This window comes from Gambusia affinis, linkage group LG02 (assembly GCF_019740435.1).
Source record: "Gambusia affinis linkage group LG02, SWU_Gaff_1.0, whole genome shotgun sequence".
In the NCBI taxonomy this organism is placed as follows: domain Eukaryota; kingdom Metazoa; phylum Chordata; class Actinopteri; order Cyprinodontiformes; family Poeciliidae; genus Gambusia; species Gambusia affinis.
Window position 1 is genome coordinate 21,899,716 of NC_057869.1, and position 19,388 is coordinate 21,919,103.

The window sequence follows — 19,388 nt, forward strand, 5'->3', positions numbered from 1 at the left end:
AACTTTATGGTGCATGCAGTCATGGAGAAAATTGCTTACTTGACCGATTTGCTGACAGACAGTCATCTCCTCTTCAAGAACATTAAGCCACAAAGCCATTACTACTCAAGTGCTATACCAAGAATGTCAATGGAAAGTTAAGTGGAAGAAAAAACTATGACATCTATGTGACATACCAATAAATGCAGTGCAAAAAGGGCCTTGACCCAATATTGGATGCATACACTGCACAGTACATAGAGATACAATTTCACAATTTCAGTACAATGGGTTGAAATTCCTCTTTTTTTTTTGTTGGTTTGAAATAATATATTGTTGGGTTTCATTGGCTGTAAGACATAATTGTTGAAATTAGTAGAAATAAATACAACAGCAATTACATTTATTGAATTAGATGAGAGACAAGAATTGACTTTTTGATAATACTACTGTGCGTGCATTTATTAGTTAATGTAATTTACAAATATTTTTGATTATAGCAGTTTTTGAGAAATGACAGCCTAACTGAAGATATTTGTAACTTTCCTCTAATATGAAATGCTAAAAGATTGAGATTTCCTGGGAATCTGTTATTAAGACAAAGCTGCTCTGTAAAATTGCCATTAGCAGTCACTCTCTTACCTGGGACAGAGTTTAGAGGAACAAAAGAAGTTCCTACTGAAGACTAAAACTATCAGCTGTTTGAAGCAGGACCATGACCAAAGCAGGTTATGTGACATTTTGAAAACTGTTTCAGTATATAAGGTTTATAGCAGCTCTTTACTGAATCACTTATCACTTTTTATATATATCGAAGTCTGTATACCTTTTGTAACGTATACTGAAACGTAAACTATCTTAAGTTTTACTCAGGAGAGTAACTTAACTATCTGATGCAAAAGTAATGTAGAACAATAATTAATAGAAACCTGTTCAGGCAAACTGATACAACTTATTTTTATTTTGTTTTGGGGTTTTTTTATACATAACAAGATATGAAAATTGTTTGTTTGTTTCTTTATTCTGAGGTAATTCTGACCAGTGTCTGCAGAGATGTCCTTCTCATAGCTTTACAGATCCCCACTTCAGAAAATAGGTACTGTCCCTTTAACTGATTAGATTCTAAAGATCATAGAGATTTTTATTATTGATCTCTGCACAGAAGCCCACCTTGTAGAAATATGCTAATTGAATACCTTCAACTGAGGCAAGCATCTCACACAAAACACCCAAGGCAGGCATAATTACTTCCCAGCAACCATACAGAATTAGTTCATATTGTAATTTGACACATCTGGGAACTGGAAAAAAAAAAAATCAATTTCACACATTGATGCTAATAACTCAACAGCCCTGCAGACATCATCATTATTGCTGCTCTGCATTGCCTTTTAACAAAGTTGTGTGAGGCTGCGTTGCCTTCTGCCTTGAAAGAGTTAACGCATACCTCCACCTCAGCATCCATCATGTTTCTCAGTAACCAGATCATAGCTTCAATCACAGGGAAGATGAGATAGTAGTCTATTAATCTCCCATATTAAGCAGATCCATTTGCGAAAGCAAACGGCCCGGAGAGGCCATCCTTTTCACTTGTTGTCTCTAAATCTGATTAGCAAGTATAACGACATGTTGCTGAGGGTCACAGGAGATATAGATTGGCTCTGCCTGCATCTCCACTCTCGCGCTGTGCTGCTCGTGGAATGAACAAATTCATTTTCAAGAACTCCTGGGGATTCCTGTTGTAGACACCTTGTATATTATACGAGCAAGATGACGGGGGATGGGCTTCATCTGGAGTATTTTCATTTGTGAAATGCAGCTTTGTTTGAATTAAAAAAATTAGTTCATCTAAATATCCCAACTCCTAACATATTATAAATCTGAAACCAGATATTTGCATGCTGCGTAACAAGTCTTCACGTTTTTATCACTTTCTGAAAAATAAGGAATAAACTACGTAGTTTGCAAACACATTTGTACAAGTTAACCCAACATTACCAGGCATTTAAAAACATTCAAAAGTCGAAATGATGATAACATTGCTTTTGAAACTTGTAATTGATTGATTCACAAATTCTAACTTATGCAGAGGCAAGAGGCAAAACCTAAAGCACACTGCTTCATTGTGTGACATTATGGGAAGAATTGGTCTTGAAAAGCAATTAGCCAAAATATCTTGAAGATAATTTTCACACTTTTCATGTCTGTTTCACGCTGATCTATAACTTACAGTTCACTGACAGTATCATGTTTCTCATCAAGCAGTTATATGCAGGTATAAATGGCATTGAAATGTCCAACATCATACAGTTCAAGAAGGATACTGGTTCTTTACCCCCGAGATGAGGAGTCACTGGTTGTATTTTCCATTTAATTCTGTAAACTGGAATTATGAAAATAAATTTGACAGAAGGAGAAAAAGGTTTTATACAGTGTGTGTAGATACCTGGTTTCAACTGTGTACAGTATAAATTAAAAACAATAAATGCAGTGCAGATGGGCCCTCACACTTGTTAATCTTACAAAAGAAGACAGACATTTTTTTATATATAAATATATAAGTGGAACAGATGTACAATCTTTTCTGGGCAGACTGACTGTCTAAATAAAAGAGTAGATGTTCTCTTAGTTTATCTGAATGGCCTTGACTGTATTACCTCTCAAACAATCAAGTATTTAGATTTTTTTTCAAGTAATATCAGTTAAATGGATGAAGCCTAAAAACTCATTTTTTTCTTTAAAAAGCTACTCCAGATATTTAAAATTCACACAGCTCTCTGCTAAGTAAACAAAAAGCTGAAGTATTCAATAAATTGGTATTTGAACTTGGTAACTACTACATTTAGTAGCAGGCTAATCTTTGCTTAAGCCTATTTATGAAAGCACAAATAATATAAAACATTTTTAATAGCATTATTGTAACTAATAATCAGTATTTTAGAAGCATAAGAATAGTTGTCACTTTTTATTTTTAAATCAACTGCTTGATTTTATTTTAGTTATTATGACTACAATTTCCTCGAAAATGTGGTGTTTTAAAACTGTGGGAATCTCATCCCACCTCATGTGACGTTGCGGTTCTGTGTCTGCTTTTTTTTAATAGGGACACACATTAAAAACATAAAAACTGTAGTCTGATCATTTAAAATTGATTTTCTGAACACTTCTAATGTTGACATTACCTTATTTGGAGCAGCATAAAAGAAATAACGACCTATTAAACAAATAAGATAAAGGTGACAAACATGAATTATTTTATTAAAGTTTTTGTGGAGCTTTAATACTAATTTCCTCATAAAAGCTGCCCATCTGTGGCTCTCTCAGAGGTCAGAGCAAAGTAAACATAATACTAAAGAATACAAAGATGATGTCATTGGGCTTTTTTTAGCCTTTGCACTTCAATACATTCTGGAGGAGAGTTTGCAGCAGCGCTCTGTCAGATATCTGGTTTCGCTCTGTGACTTGGCTGGGGCGATGAAGAGAAGAGAAGGAATATCAGGTTCCAGCTGGGAGCAGTGAGCATTGGGACAGATCTATTTACTTGGGGAAGGTAATTGATTGGGAGGAAAGGTGGTGAGGAGAGAAAGGAAGAAGAGCGGCGGAGGGGGCAAGGAGAGGAGGGTCGGGACATTATTGATCATGTGACTGCTCCTGCCATAACCTCCGATACGCTTTTGTGCTTTTATTGCACCTCCGTGCCAAATAAGACTGTTTCTTGTAAAAACAGGACAGAAAACCAACACAGGCTCGATGAATCGTTAACAGTAGCTTCGTCCTATTATGATCAATTTTTTTCGCCCTTTTCGTTAACATTTTGGCCTCAACAAAGGTTATATCACACAGTATGTCTGTACGAACAGGACCTGTCAATAATGTCTATGCTTAAAATCATTTTAACGCAGAACCGTCAAAAACAGCCGTCTTCTTGGGATGATTACCGACAATCGACATGTAAAAGCTTCTTGTTCAGTATTTAAGGAAAATTAAAAACCTTTACCCTTTACCCTAGCCTGCAAATATACTTCAGTTCTTTGCTGCCTTTGCTTGAAACAATAGGAGCACGCAACGCTAGGTCACGTAAAAGCAGAGCAACACAAGCACCATCATGTGCATTGCTCCTATCAATGGGAAGTGGCCAGTGAGATGGCGAGCTATGTAGTGTTTTCTGCATGGCATCCACTTTGTGTTGGATAGAGCGCATTAATTATTTACCGTCAGGAGTTGAAGCCATTATAAGAGAAAAACAGTGCCCTGCATCTGGACGAATTCCTGATGCCCGTATGTCAAGCGCACGCCTCGGCCTACTGCGCTGACCCGGCCACAGTCAGGCCTGCGTGTTACTACAAAGACGTTTCTAACAGGTCAACTCAGGGTGGAGACAAAAAAAAGTCTCTGCAGCAGGTTAATCATATAAGACAATCCGTCTGAAAAGACTCAACTTAGCAGTAAGGAGTCAATCTTTGCTCTTTATGTTTTACTCTTCTTCGTGTCTGTTGCGATTCAAGCTGAGAAGAAAACTGGATGTCTTTTACAATTGAGGAAGGAAGTCTGGAGGTGAGCTGGGGAGGGGAGTGGTTTTGAAGAATTTGTGTGCCTTGTCATTTTCAGTTCTCCCGTCCTCACCTCCACTCCGGCCCACCTAGATGGAGACTTTTCTGTCATTCACTCGGAGGTTATGGTTTTAGATTGAGGGCAAAGCCTGGGGACGGCTGTTTGTTTTGTAGGAATCCAATGTCAGTACAGCTGTAGCAGGACTAGGATTGTTTGCAGAGTTAATAGTAGTTTGATGATGTCATTCTCAGTGACCTGGAGAGAAATTGACCCCTGTTGTGTGAGTGTTTCTAAAATGCCACCCTGCGCAATTATGGTTGGAGTGTCCCTGGGCTGTTGTATGTACGGTTTGTTTTATCTGAGACAGACTCACACACAGAGACCGCCCACGTAAACACACACACACACACCCACACACACACAGGATACACACTTGCAGGTTGGTTTGCCGAAGCATGCCTCCACATCTTGTGAAAGCGTATTTGTTGAATGTCAGCAGAAATTTAGTTTGTCGTGTTGAGTATGAAATAATTTATTCATCAGGAGTGACTTGGAGCAGTTCGCCCTGAACATCTTATAGATTATTCCAGGTATTGACTCTTCTAGATGAATTATTTTTCAAATAGACCAGGAAAAGAAGTGTGCATTTACACATGCAGTCACACAAATAGAAAACCCTGATTTAGCACACTAAGAGCAAGTAACAGAAGAATAAAGTTGCTTTCTTCAGTTGGTATGCTTAGTCATTCTCACGAGTCTTTGAAGTAGATCATTTAAAACATCTCCTGCTGACTGATTGTGTTAACTTTCATTAGTTTAATTGTCTGCTATTGCGTTGTTATGAGAGAAACATCGCAGCTAAAATATTTAGAAGAGTTTAAGACAAAGGGAACAAAAGGGGAAAAGCACAGAGAGCAAATCTCCAGAGAGATATATAATTCATGCTCACAACTGAGATTGTTTGGATCTCAATGAATAGGATTTCATGCTACAAGATGATCACTGTATCTTTGCTGAGTTGCAGTCTCAGTGGCTTTTGGGTTTGGATAGTAAAGTAGTTGAATTTTGCTCTTTAGGTTTGAGACACGCAGACTTATTCTCTGAATCTTCAAAAAAATAATAAGAATTTGGTTTGTAAGTTAAGCTTTAAAAATGTTCATTATCTTTTAAAGTGGTAATCAATTTCAGTGCCTTCTATTATCAGGTAGTTTATGATTTGTAAATTTGACAGTAAAATTGACTCTTTCATTTTTTTGTTGTTTTTGTTTGCTTGTTTAATATTTATGCTTCAGTTCAGAGGTTTCTAGAGATATAAACAATGCATCTGTGGATAGTTTAAAGTTTTAAACCTTCTGTCATGAAGGCAGGTTATTTGAAGTAGTTTTGGTTCTAAATACGGCCAAACTGCATTCTGGGACTGGTAAATCGTCCAGTGGGAACCAAAGACTGACCTGTATGATGGGAGAAAAAAAAAAAATCTGAACTTGCTTCAGTGAGGTTCAAGTTATGCTTATGATGCCTCTTTTCAGCAAGAAACCCTGCTACAGATGCAAAAAAAAAAAAGTTATAAATGAAGTCATCTTTTTTTGAACTCATCCAATCAATTCTTTGTTCACAGAGTGAGTGTCACAAAAAAAGAAGCCAGCTAAACAACAAAGCCATCTTTTACTCTGAAGAAGAAAGCCACCTCAGTGAGATGAAGCAGGTAATTTTTGTTTAAATGTTTGCAGTCATTAGTATATTTTTTTCGTTGCTATATTTGCTGAGGTAAATGTTTTTAAAGTAGGCATTTACTGGATGTTTTATGTTGAGAACAAACTGTGAGGCATCGGTGAACTCGTCGCCGCATCATAAATTATACAAAAAGAGGATTCCCGTGCGTGTGAAATGGCTTTGTTCACAGTTTGTGTCACATCAGTGCATGTTTAACTAGGCAAAACAAAAGCTACTCAATATTTTAGTGACTCACAGAATGAAGAGACGTTGCTGCACGGCTGCTCTGCTGCTCTGTCTCCTCCTGTCTTGTCCCTGCCGTCTGGAGTCCTGCCGTCTCAGGTTTGCAGAAAAACATTTTCTCAGTAACTAGTAGTCCAACCCAGTGTCTTCACGTGAGAATAGTTTCTACGCAGCAAAAACCAACAAGAAAGGACTATGATCTATTTTTGCTACATGGAATGTAAGTAAAAAATAATGTTCAAGAAAAGAAACATTAAAAGAATGAAAAAAATTAAGCACCACATTAAAAGAAAGAAACTTTGATAAAATTATAAATGTAAATCTAAAAAGAAGACATGATACAAATGGTGTTATAGTTGTTTAGCTTCATGGGAATAAAAACTATGTTTTCAGTCCTGAATTGAAAGAGTTTCTGCACATAGAATAGAATAAAAGTATTGTTTCAATTCTATTCTATTCTATTCTATTCTTGGGAAATTCAGATGCTTCGAGACATGAAGATGAAAAGAAGTATGATAAATTTATAAAAAAACAAAATTAAGAATAATATAACATACAATATGCGACAGACTGGGGACCTGTCCAGGGTGAACCCCGCCTGGAGATTGGCACCAGCAACCTTCCCAACCCCATTAGGGACAAGGGTGAACAGATGGATGGATGGATGGATGGATGGATGGATGGATGGATGGATGGATGGATGGATGGATGGATGGATGGATGGATGGATGGATGGATGGATGGATGGATGGATGGATGGATGGATGGATGGATGGATGGATGGATGGATGGATGGATGGATGGATGGATGGATGGATGGATGGATGGATGGATGGATGGATGGATGGATGGATGGATGGATACCATACAATAAGGACAATATTATAGTACTGAAATACTGTGCAATTATCAGAAATAGTAAATGCTCATAAAGTGCATGTTTATTTACGCATTAGGACAACAGACAATTTACAATAATAAATAAATGAAATCTGTGTAAACAGAGATTTGCAATACCACCAGAAAGGTTATTAAAATGAGTGAAACTGAAAATAACAGATTGGATGAAACGTATTTATGCTTATAACACGTATTGAGTTTGTTGTCTATAACAGCCGGTTTCTAGCATGCTGTGCAATTTTTAGCCCCATTTAGTCTAGTTGAATCCTCACCTCTAACCTTACCTTTTTGGGACCAAAACAAAACCTTTTCATCATTAAGCTGAACAAAATTCTTCCTGATCTGCTGATAGAGATCGTGGACACACTGACTCAGTGACTGTAGAGGACTATGGTTATGTTGTGACCCATTTATAGAGCTTTGTGTTAGTAGCATCAATATAGTATGTAGTTTCTGTGGTAGAAATTGTGAGTTAGACATAATAAATTGACATTAAATAAAAGTGGCTCATGAATGAAGCCTTGAGGAACCCCATATGTGATATTTCTTTGCTTTGATTTACACAAAACAAAGTTTCCCAGTTTGCAAAGTAACAGCTGAACCAATCGAGTAAAACCACACAGTTCACAGTTGTGTTACATCTAACCTTTACCTTCTATGTTAATTGTGCCTTTAGCTCCCACCAGTGAGTTTTAATAAACTTAAATTTATTAAAATGTATAACCTATGGCTGTGTACCTTTCCTCTGAAAGAAACCATTATTATTACAGGAAAAAAACAGAAGAGTAATTGAAAAATGGATGTTCTTTTATCGCATAGGTGTAGGTCTAGTTAGAAGCAGGTCATTTGGCTTTTTTTTGCAGATGTTGTTTATTTATTTATTTATATTTGCTGCTAGATGTGACCCTATCATATTCAGTTTTCTCATCTGCTCAAAGGTCTTAGTATCTTTTTTTTTTAATTTATTTTCTTACCAGGTCAACAGCAGAGAAGATCTTAACTGCTCCCTACAATCCACTTAGTGTCCTTGCGCTAAGGTTGGTCTGATTAGGCGTTGGCTAATTAGGTCTGACTTGCCGGGCTTTTAAGTCACTCGCCATCTTCCACGAGGTCTGGTTAAAAGTTGATGGATGGATGAGACATTAAGCGTCAAGATGGAGAAACAGGACTGATGGGAGTTCATGGCATAAGAGGACACCATCGAGGTTGCTCAGCATTTTGCCATTATCCTTTCTGTGGTTGTCAATTATTCAACAGTTCATGTAAATGACTCTTGTGGTGGAACTTTGGAACGTAACAAAGTTTCAAATAACTTTGTCGACAGCAAAATAGAATCGGAATGAAAAGTGATTTACACTTACATTTCTAACATTCTGCATCACAGCAAACGCAAGAAACTCTCAAGATCCCAAGATTTCATCACTGGCCGAGTCTTTTCACCGTCTTAACACGGGAAAACCGTAGCGATGGACGAATCCAGCAGAAATCACCAGATGGATTAGCAGCCAAAGCAGACATATGAACCGGTGTGGAGGAGGGGAAGAAAAGCCGAGTTGTCAGATATTAATCGAGACATTTTAACTTTGTCATGAGAACATTTGCAAGCTTTAAGGCACACTACTGATGTTTAGCCTGAGGGTGTGACAGACAGGAATGGATGTTGTGCTAAGCAAAGCGTTTGATCTCCAGCATCACGGGAACGCAGGTATCAGAGAGAAGCTCATACCTCTAACAGCTGTTCAGACTCCCTCACAGGATTTGTTTTTTTTGTTGTTGTTTTTTTATCTTTTTTTTTTTTTTTTTTTGATTTTGGTGCAAATGGGCAGACAGAAATTTCACTTTGAAGAGCTTTCTCTTCTTCAGATCTCTCTAAAAAGTCACACATTGTGCAGTCAGTTCTGTTCTTTGAAACAAGATAAACACATTTAAGTCAACAGGCTAAACATTGCTCTCCAAAGACGAGTGTAAGTGTGTGTTAATAGGCCTCACAACACAATTACATGGCTTCCACATAATGGCACTCAAATCAATGAATGGATTCTGCCCCCTACTGTCAATGAGGAACACTACATCTATAATCAATTAGCAGGTATTCAATGAGGAAAAATTGCACAGTGAACAGTATTAATAAAAACATTAGCATAATTATATTATTATTACCGTATACCAATTCTTTACTAGAAGTACAGTTTCTGCGCAGGACCCAAAAAAACAGCAATGATGAATTTAATATAAGCCATGGAAATGTTATGTGATTGTCCAATTCATAGTTATTTGGAGATTTTATGTGCTTGCAATGAAAAGATATAAATTGAGCTTCCACTTCAAACTTACTTCATTTATTTAATAAATATAAGTCGAAATAAGAGTCAGACCTCAACATTCACTTCCTGTAAATTGCAGTGAACACAGCAACCTCTTCTGGACAAACGGTAAAACAAGCAGAAAATGAAATAAATCTTGCAAATCCAAAATAAGCTGCAGTAAAACAGTTCAGAGAAAATTTTAAGAAATAAAGAATTTTATTGAAGTTATGACGGCGTGACCAATGTTTTCAAAAGTTTAAAAGTAAGTCCAGACATTGCAGTCGTTGATTCTTTGAGACATAGGAAACAAATTCCCAAATGTTCCCAGAAGAAAGCTGGCATGTAAGTTGGATGTAAAAAAAAAATAAAAATCATAATATTGCCTGTTGAAGCGTTAAAAAGTAATCCATGACCAATGCGTCTGATTGGTTCGCCTTGACTGCACATTGGTGAGCTAATCAGGCCAAAGGGATCAATGGACATTCTGCCTATCATTGCTTCTGTCTTTGCATAACTACAATGTAAATGACTGGGTACTAAAAGAAGCCATACTGGGACACGCGCTAAAACTCTGCTGCATTGTTCACATGGGAATCTACGCTTACGCCACGCCAATTTTTAATCAATGAGATGTGGAAAACAAGTCCCTATTACACATTCCTCTCTTACTCTATTATCATTATATCCATCAGAGCTGGGGTTTTTTTCCATTTCCAGATCATCTTCTCCAGACTATAAACTTCACAGTCCTTGCGGCATAATCTGTACTGCTGCCTCTGTTTGCCTCCCTCTTTCACTGAGCTCTGCGAGACCAGCAGATGTTGTGCATTGTTCCTCTCAAAGAGAAACTAATTGCTAAACAAAAGGTGCTGGCGTGTCCTGTCGAGTATCCTTGTAAATGTTTTACAGCCACAGCTCTATTGCTAGTTAAGTGGCTAATTATAAAAGGAGAACAAAAGTGTCTAATTAGGAATGAGGAGACATTTTCCACCCACACACTTTTCTTTTAGCAGCTGATACAATCAACTGAATATAAATTAAAGTTCCCTGGTTCTTGTAAAGAGCAGTCTGTTTGTCATTGTTGAACTGGAAAATGCTGTGTAGGTTTTTTTTTTTTTTCCTGCATCTAAAAGCTAAGACTTTAATTAAGTATTTTACATTAACCTCAACTTTGTCTTAAAGAAATTCCCAAAAACCTTAATTTCTGTAAAATAAAATTGCTCACAGTCTTGTAATATTGGCTTCAAATCATAATGTCTAGTATAAAATGTAGTCAAGCATTAATTATTCTGACTTCTGCATGTTTATATAGCATTTTACAATGCTATATAACACTGAGATGATGGAAAATCATGACATTATCCTCTGATATAATTTTGGATTGTCCCTCCATTAGGTTAGATGAATATAGTGTTTATATATAAACTACAGTAAAAATAAAGTTAAACAAATCCAAAAAACAGAAAAAAAACACAATAGAACCCTAGGAAAATAAAATAAAATACTAATAATATGACTTTCCTATTGTCCATTTAGCAGAGTTGCGTATTTCAGTTCTTTATTAGATAATTTAAACTCTTTTGTTGAGGACTGCATTATTTTATCATGTCTTGAAAAGTATAAAAAACCTTCTCTGATGTGTGCCTGTACGGATTCCTCATTTTGCCCCCTTCACTTATAAAAATGAGTCCCCTGGCCTGATGACATGGTCAAGCTTCAGTATGCATCAGAGTGCCTGTGTGAGCCTGTCTGAGAAAACAGAGAGCCCTTGACACTCTGTCTTGACAAAGTTGGGTAATTAACGACAGCGCCTATTAAAGGGAGAATATTCAGCCAGTGATAAATGGCTTTAATAACAGGTCTCTGTTCTTGCTAACAGAGACAGATCCCGCCGCCACCGTCAGCCTGCCCACTAGATAAAACTACCCAGACTCCATTCTCAGCACCCTCTTCATCTTCCCTTTTCCCATCGGCAGTCTTGCTTCTGCTCCGTTTCCTCTTTTCTCTCTCTCTTTCTCTCTCTCTCTAACTTTCAAATTCTTTCCTCTCAGAGCCTCCATCTTTCCTGCAGACTGCTCTGTCTACCACAACTTTTGTTTACCATTTCGTGTACGAGTCCCGTCAAGCGTCTTTAACAGATCCAAACTGTGAAATGTCCCCGTAAAACAAACAGGTTCAACCCTATCAACCTACCTGCACGCATGGCGCCGTGTTCGTGTTTCTTCATGTTTGTCTTGTAAAACATCGTTAGCCTCTTTGTGTAAGGGCCATGCAAATTGGACAGTTAAGAAGCGCTCGGACCGATTTATGTTCCAGCTCAGTGTTTTAACAGGCCTGCGCTACTGCTTTATGTGCCCTGGTGGGGTTTAGGGCAGGGCCTGACCACGGGGGTCATATTCATCACAGCCTCGTATTGTGAGATGGGTCCAGATGTCTGTGCTCATTAGAACAGCACTGAGAGGTTTAGAAGACAGAAATGGGATTGAGTTAAACAGCCTCTTTTCCATCCACAACCATGATGATTTCATGTTGTCTCAGAAGGAGTGATCAGTATGTGCAAAATAAATATATATATATATATATATATATATATATATATATATATATATATATATATATATATATATATATATATGTACATAAAATTTAAGATTATGTATCCTGGTAAACAAATTTTCAAATGAACAAGTCAGGTGCAGCATTGTCAGTGATGATGCTTCCGGTTACCCTCTTTAGTTCTGTTGACCTGCAAATCTTGCACTGAAAGCTGTTTGCAAATAACTTTTCCTGAAAACCCATCTCCAGATGTGGGAAAAAAAAAAAAAAGACTGAGCCTGTTTTGTTGTAAATTTACAAGATTTATCACTGCAAAAAAACATGCAGCTGGAGAAATAATAATCTTTATACATTGCAAAAAATATCTCTTTGCAATAAGTCTGTGTAACAGGAGCAAAGTGTGTTTTTAGAAACGGTGATCATATAGAAGTCAGATATATTTTTGTGGTGCTATATGAAATCCAACACCCACAACTATGTTTTTGTGTTTTATTAAGGAAGTAAGTTGCTAGTTCAGAACTTGAATTGTTAGGTTTTATTAAAAAACATATTTTTAAAAACTTGATCCCTCCCGAGAATCCAATGAAACAACTTAATGATCTTTAAACTATTAATTTCAAGTACATGCAATCCCACCCTGTAAAAATCAGCTAAATAGACGGACGGACGGACAGATAGATGGAGAGATAGATGAAGATAGACCCACTTTGCATGAGGAGGGTCTTCTCCCTCCAGATGTTGCAGCTTTTTGCTCTCTGTTGCAGGACCAAAAGGAGTGAGTCCATTAAATTCACATGAGAATCTAATTAGGGACCCCCACTAAGGAACGGACTGGGTAGCATTCATTGGGGAGCAGCACTGCCAAGACCCTGACACCCAGAGAACACCCTCTGCAAGCGAACGGAGAATGACCAAGGAGTCGCTCTGCGACTGACTTGGACCTCTGCTTCCTTGAAGGCACGGATATTCAGAGCTGATTGCTCTCATTAAACTTGTTATAGCACTATAATTATAATAGTTTGCCTGCGAAAACTGATGTCTTAGTGTGTGGTTACTCTGCGCACGACAACTTTGGGTGACCTTCTAATGGGTGTTTTAGCTTTGTGGATGTGCTCTGTGGCAAACAGAAAACTACACACCACGCCAATTGTAGGCATGTACACATTTGAAACATGACTTTAACAAGAGGTCAATTTGTTCATTTATTCTGAATCCAAGAAGGAAAAGCGACATGGCTGAATCTTGTGTTATAATTAGGTGGATAATAACAGTGAGTGAATTATTGCGCTCTTGTTATTTGAGTCTGTCTTCTGCTGCTCATCAGATGAGACATTCATGTGACCATAATTCTTATTCTGGCAGCACCACAGTGACTGATATTGTTTAAATTACACCTCCTTGGGCAAAGCATTTGGAAATGCTTTGCAGATGGGAATTCATCACAAAATGTCAAGGAGAAAATGAGGGGCATCAGAGCTTGATTGCCCCAGCAGAAAAAGTATTATTTTCTAAAAGGAAGTGAATGATGTTATTGGAAACAGTCATCACACAAGAAAGACAGTAAAAAACGGAATATGTTATGCGTAAGCGATGACTTAAAGTGAGCTTGTGGTGGATGTTATCCTACTGGCAAGCAGAAAATGAAAACTAACTTCTATCAAGTAAGGAAAGTAAATGCAATCTACAGTAATGTAAAATGTTTTCAGATCCTTTAAGTTCGTTCTCCTTTCTCACGTTTCAGCCGTCGTGACAATTTCAACCCAAAGCAAGTTTTGACTGCACTGTCCTAACCAATAATGTAAACACATATTTAAAGGTATTTTCTTTTCCGTTGTGTTCAGGATTTGTTAAAGTTCATTTTATTTAAATGTATAAAAGTGAGAAACATGGGGGAAAAAAGGTGTAAAGCAAAAGACCAAAAGACAAACAGTAACACAGGACCCTGAAGCACAACAGCGGCTGCCAGAGGACAGTTGTTATAACAAACTCTTCATTACAGAGTTGAACTATTACATTTAAATTTAAGTGGGAATTGGTCTTGTGAGGGGGAGGGGAAAGTCTTGCCTGACAGCACTAGCTTGGACACCCAGCACCTCGCATAGAGATCTGATGTGTTGTGTGTCACAAGCCTACCCTGCCTGTAATTCACTGTGGTGGAGAAAAAGCACAAAAACTGTGACAAAAGCTGCCATTCAAAACATGAAAAGTTTACCTCCACTGAGTTCCTCCTGTTATGTTGCATAGATTATTTTTTTCATAGATGCTGTTTCACCATAATCCAGTAAAGAACAGCTGTAGAAAATTACATAAAAGTACAGTGTTGGATATGAAGCAAATAATTGCGCCTGGAAAAATGACTTACTGAGTTTGACATTGAGCTCAACCAATGTTTTACTTTTTCTTTTTTTCAGTGTTCATTGTTGACCTCATCTATTTATGCTGTGTACAGCTGGGTTTTGTTAAAAATTCACCTTCTCATGTCTATTTTTTTATTTTTTTCAATCAGATCGTGTCCGTAAACTATAGAGCGGTGCCTGACGTGGAATGGGATACTCCTTTGAGAAGTCATTTGTCACCAATTCCCAGTAAGTTAAAGGTATCAGTGTCAATTTACCCATATACTGTAGGTCCTATAAACAGCTGCAAAAAATGTCAAAATAAACTGTTTTTTTTATGTTTCTGAAGGAATAAATAAGCAATGACAAACATAATCCACTAGAACACACTGACCTAGACATTATAATGGCTGAATATAACCTACTATATAGTAAGTTCTTATTTGTGCCTTTAATGCTGGGGAAAATAAATAGTTTTGAGTGTAAATTCTTGCACAGCTTTGTTCTGTTGCGTGTCCATCAATAATTTCTGTTTAAAGGCACAGCCTAATCACAGTTTTTCCATCACAAAAATTAATTGTGAAACACCAGTTCCTGTGTATGAATGGAATAGCCCCTTTTTCCACAATATACACATTAAGAATTCATCTAATATCTAGTCTTTTATCCCAATCGTTACCAAAAACAAAGGAGATTGCTGTAATTTTGCTTCAATTCCACCTGCTTGACAACACTGCTCTAAAGTGCTACTGCTCTCATTCTTGCGTCTCGCCTTTGCTGTGACAGCTTTGGCCTTTAAGCTTAGCACTGTTATCACAGGAGCTTCACATTTTAACAGGCATTTCATTGCCATCATCTTGCTGAGTGCTCCATCACAATGACTGACAGCTGTTTTGACACATTTTGCCGCAGAAACGAGGTTGCAGGCCTCACTTCCAATAACGCTACGCAAAAGAATGTCGGCGACTCCATTTAACTTTATTAGTTTTAAAGCCAGTGGCTACAGGTTTTTTATGGCCTACTTTCTTGAGCACCTTACAGTGAGATACTGCTGTCTAAACTGTATTATATGTTATAAACTTCCACAAGTACACCGCACCAGCTATAAGGGGATAAAAAGCACACATTCACTTTTTATGGCAGGCGATTCGATGGGAAATCTTGTGTTGATAGTGTTCTATAGGCTATTGTGGGCTTTCACAAATGGGTCTTGGTGAAATATCCGTCCGTCTCTTACACAATCAGCGTCTCGTGCTCAACTTTGAAATGACAATATTTTGTACACATGCCTCTGTTGCAGAGCAGCACCTCATAATAACTGAACTGTAACCCCACATTTCTGGTTAATAAGATGTGATTCTGCACCTTAAATGTTTCTAATGCTGTTTACAACCATAATGTACCTGAATTCAATGTAAAATGGTGAAATTCAGATTTATTTTGTTAACAAAAATCCTTCATAGGTTGAACAGTACGGCCATATGACTGGATGTTTCTGAATTTTTGACAATAATCTTTTCCCTCTGGTCCTTTATGCACTTTCTAATTCTGTGTCACCCTGACAAGAGTATCTCAGTATCGCCTATTGACACTAAAGGCCTCTGTAATTGTCAGAAACCAAGGCAAAACTGGACTATGAAACATAATCCCTTTAAACAATCACAACAAAATACTACAAAGCGGACTTTATCCAATTTCAGCCACGCATTAAACATTTTTGCAGCGGCTGGAACTCAGTTTCCGAAAGTGCCCAAAATGAATTACATTACGGATTATCATGTAATTATGGATCTTTCCAAAGACTGATAGGGCCGGAAAATTGAGTTCTGAATATTTCATAATGCACGGCACCATCTTTGTAGAGGAAATTATTTAGGGATAGCACGCCCATTTGCAGAATGGATAAAGGTTCATTGCGAGTCACCAGAGTGCTGTAATTGGAAAGCTGCTCTGATTCAAAGGAATTATTCAACGATGAGCATGTCTCCTCAATAACTGCAAAATCAGTGTGCCGTTAATACTCAGTCACACACCCCAAAAAATACTGAAATGATGGCAAAAACTTATTTTTTGCCATCATTTATTCTCTTAATTGTACCACATATTGTGTAAATATGACATGTAAACAAATGTGATTAATGTGCATTTTGTGTCTTTTTCTACAGATGAGACCAGCACCTTTCCATCATTGCCACTTCAAGTTTCTACACAACGCCTTAAAGTCACGTGATTTAAACCTAAACACTGCGGACTAATTTAGTACATCATTTGATCTATTGTCATCTGTTTAACAAATCCTACAGATCAATAAATTGCACACTTCCTTGAACTGTTTGAAGTTCAGAAAGAAGAATTTTTGTTGTGTCTGGAAAACATGAACAAACAGTTTTGAGAAATGTCTTCTTAAAAGGCGAATCCAAATGTCAGAGAGACAGATACACAGAGAGCGCTGCCTTCTGGGCGTCGAGCAGAAAAACTTCAGAATAATATTTTGTCCCAGTTGGAGCGAACTGCAATTACCCGTCATCAAACATTAGAAAGCAGAGTGTTTTCACTCTCATAGCCCGGAGAGGAAGATGGTCACTGTTTGCAAAATCACACAAAGGAGACTCGGGGAAAAGCAATGTAGGAATGTTACTGAGATCAGATCAACTGAATTTATGTTGCTGTGATTAGTCAGATAATAAAACCCACTGACAGCTTATTTATAAACAACTGTGTGTAAAGGAGTAGCTCCAAATTCTGAGGCGTAAATTCTTTCCAACACAATGGTAAACATATAACACAAAGTGAGATATGAACTTTTTTTTATTTTTATCATTGTGCATTTTTTAGACAAAGAGTGGCTCAAAAGTAACATGAATAAAATGAAACACTTCATGCTATTATATTTATGTTTTTTTCTTTTTCTGATTCATGAGACGACAGAGGAATGTATACAACATTGTAATTAAATGGAAGGGAAAGTATTGAGGTTATTATTTAAGTTCATTAAAATACTGACACATACATTTTACTCCGCGCTTCTCTAGGAAGTTGACATAAAGGCTGAACTTTAGCCGGTGCCGTAGCACAGAGCTGCGCCCTGCTTGACAGATTTTTTTTTTAAATGAAAGACGAATTCACAAATCCAATATTCTATAAGCCCATATAATTTTGAAGTGTTTTAATTTATTGGATTTTTGTGTATGCAACCAACAAACAATTTGAAAGCACTCATCTCATAGCCCCACCTTTAATTTAACCCTTGATTGTAAGAACGTTAAACTCAACAGCAGTGAGCCTTAAATGCACGTTGCATACCTACTCGTTTGTTTTTGACATTTTTCTTTTACTGTCTCATGTTGTCACATACAAGCCTGGTTAATTACTGACTGTGTTCTTGGTAAACATTTTTGAAAGGACAAATAAATTCATTATTTTAGAAAAACTCTCTAGAAAGAAATTTGTGTACCTAGACATTGATGCTTCAACCTTGAGCTGTGAAACAAGTCTGAGTGTTTGTACCTGGTTTTAAAATGTGAATGTAAAATGAAATGTCTGAGTTTTGGTAAATGACACTTCAGAATAGATATCACTGCTGGTGTGACAATGTTTCTGTTGGTTTATTTATTGGTTTTTAATCTTTCTGTATTCCCTGTATTTAGGAGACACATATTTTTCTGGATTTTTTTTTAAGTACTGGTCAGCAACGAAGACTCCAAGCTAAGTAATCAAATGTAAAAAGTTCTAATGTTCACAGCTCTTTATATAACTAAGTCTGTGCACTAATATGGAATAACAAATGAGTTCAATATTGCATCTGTGACAATGTTTGTTTTTCCTAACTTGTGAAACAATGATCTCATGAGGATTTACATCAATTCACGGCTGTCTGTCTGTAGTTTCAATTTAGTTTTTATAAATAACTTGTCATAATTCTTGATGTTTGTCCTTTATAAAAGTAATGCATTTTATGAAATATAACACATCTTTGAATAATTTGCCATTTAAGGGGATTTGCACTGTACACGCTTGTTTCTTTTGTTAGCTGGAAGTAAACAAGTTAATCTGCTTAAAATTTGTTAGATCATTTCATGAATAAATGATGAAAATCCCATATATTCCTCCTGAATCAGTTAGAAAGGGTTTGGTCTGAAATTGGAGGCCATTTCTTCAGAGAGAAGTGTAAATATCTGGGCTTGACGTATTGACGAAATTGCACAGCATCGTAAATTGCATGTGAGTGTTTGTAGAGGTTTACTTGTTTCTGGGTGAGTTTTTCGACTCTGCTACTAGCAGGGACTCACAGCTCTCACCCAGACGACCACAGAGATGAAGCAGGTTTAGCAGCAAGCCCTGTTTGGCTTTACATTTTACACGCCGGTGAATGTCAGACTCATGAATAATCAAAACAAGAACAAAGTCTTCGTTGGACCACAGTTTGTTTTGAAGTTTGTTTGTAGAATACGACTTCCCGGTACTTCTCAGTGGGATTCAGGCAAAGTGGGTGATTCAACCAGTCCATCAGTGCAGGTAAGTTGTTTATAAGACAGCAGAAAATGTGAAATGTATAAAAAAAGACAAAGGAACTAAAGCTCAATAAATGGAATTGCAGCTGAAGTAAAGACAGGAGAGTGAAGGTGATGAAATTAAGACTTGACTTTCCACTTTGTGTTCCTGCTGTCCCAGCTCATCTTCATCACTGTGTAGGCCCCGGCGTGACCTCAACAGGACGGACTAATCTTAGCTCCTCACCTTGAGGCCACTTTCAACCTACAGGGCTTTTAGGTATCTTGTCAGTCCAGCAGAGAACCATCAGGAT

General features: G+C 37.3%; 1 long non-coding RNA gene across 1 annotated transcript in view; it reads left to right on the forward strand.

The window, feature by feature from the left end:
• LOC122846500 overlaps positions 1 to 18,588 on the forward strand; it is a 35,520-nt gene extending 16,932 nt beyond the window's left edge. Inside the window, exons 4-6 of the long non-coding RNA XR_006373249.1 lie at positions 6,149 to 6,235; positions 14,755 to 14,833; positions 16,750 to 18,588. This is a non-coding gene — a long non-coding RNA (uncharacterized LOC122846500). The remainder of the gene's footprint in view (positions 1 to 6,148; positions 6,236 to 14,754; positions 14,834 to 16,749) is intronic.
• Positions 18,589 to 19,388: the final 800 nt, after the last annotated feature.